The sequence below is a fragment of the Daphnia pulicaria genome, chromosome 1, assembly GCF_021234035.1.
Source record: "Daphnia pulicaria isolate SC F1-1A chromosome 1, SC_F0-13Bv2, whole genome shotgun sequence".
NCBI classification, from domain to species: Eukaryota; Metazoa; Arthropoda; class Branchiopoda; order Diplostraca; family Daphniidae; genus Daphnia; species Daphnia pulicaria.
In genome coordinates, this window is record NC_060913.1 from 39088179 (window position 1) to 39089934 (window position 1756).

A 1756-nucleotide genomic window follows, 5' to 3' on the forward strand; every position below is an offset into this window, starting at 1 on the left:
ATTAGAAATTTTTTTACCAAAAGCTTTGGGAAAAGGACATAGGTTGGGACCAAACTGCTCCAGCCGAGATGCAAAAATCTTGGAACCTTGTGATGACCGTGATGACCGGCCTAATTGATTTCACCCAATTGAAAATTCCACGATGGATCGGCTTTTCAGAAAAAATCAACTCAAACGAAATCCAGGTCTTTGGGAACGCATCAGAGACAGCGTACGGAGCCGTAGCATACGCCCGGCTCCAAATAGAGCACGAAGATCCGAACGTAATCTTACTAGCAAGCAAAACTAGAGTCGCCCCTTTGCCGAAGAAAAAGTTACGTTACCTAGATTAGAATTATTAAGCTCTCCTCTAGCTGTACGTCTGGGTGAAGTCGTGAAAATCGCAATGCAAATCCAGCATTGGAAATAATCTACTAGTCGGACTCCTTGGTCTCACTGGGACGGATCAGAGGAGAGCCAAACAAATGGAAGCCGATTGTCCGGAATCAAGTAGAGACGATCTGAAAATTTTCTCAGCCCGAGTGGTGGAGACACTGTCCAGGTCTCCAAAATCCGGCCGATCTTGCCTCACGGGGAGCGCCAGCGCCAACGCTGGTAACTTGAACTCTTTGGTGCAACGGCCCGATTTGGCTCAAAGAAGAAGAAACGGTTTGGCCAGATTCTCCCATCACCCAAATTCCATCGACAATTCAATCCGAAATAGAATCGGAACAAGAAGCACTACGGTCAGCGCAACAGCAGCCATCGCGGTTCTAACAACCACCGTCGAATGGTATTTAGACAGAATATCCACCTGGAATCGATTAGTAAGAAGAACAGTCTAGATTTCACGAATCATAAGAAGGAGTCAAGGGAAGTTAAGACCCCCTGGACCAGAATTAATGGAGTCAATAAAAGTAGACGAAAAAGTGATCCGAATTACTAGATTATCTAGAGAAGAATTGGATGAAGCAAAGCTGACTATTTATCGGCAGCTCCTACTGGAGCGATACCCCAAAGCAAAGTTCTGAATAGTAAAGTGACGGTAGCAAGTAAAAACAATTTGGTTCGCTTTTGTCGAGTGCCAAAAACTAACATCACCACCGTTCCAAGAGCTAGCAGCCCCTCTTCCTCTGAATAGACTCCCTCCAAGCACAAGCTTTTCACATTGTTGGAGTTGACTTTGCTGGGCCATTGTTTTACAAGCCAGCACAGCAAAGAAGGAAAAAGAAAGCTTTGTCATCTGTCCAGGATACAATTCTAGCATACTATCCAACTGAAGAGCTAGCTGAGGGGCCGTTCACTGAAGAGCGGTTGCGGCTGAATTGCTGTAATTCTCATCAGTGTGAGAAGAATAAACATTTAAGACGGACACAGCTTCCTTGCGTCAACTTTAATATCTACATTAAATGTAAGTACGGCCTGACACACCACAAAAAGTATTTACATTTAACAGATTATGCAGAATTCTCCCACTACAGGTAAGATAATTTAAAATTTTCTGTTTGGTTTTTTTTTTTATTTGTCTGTATTATCTCCTTTTCCAGAGTAAAGCAAGATTTTCTATTTTGTTACTGGGCGGAAAAAGATCCTGCGCTAGAAAGTATTGTGTTCTGAGAAAACCGAGTTCGTGAACCCGTACATCAGCCGTAGCCATGTCCTGCCTCCAGTGACATTACCAAACCACGGTATTTGTTTTATTAACCTTGCAGTGTTTCATCAGTGTTCTTATGGATGACTCTCTTTTTCTCACCATTTCAGATTTCATTGCAATTCA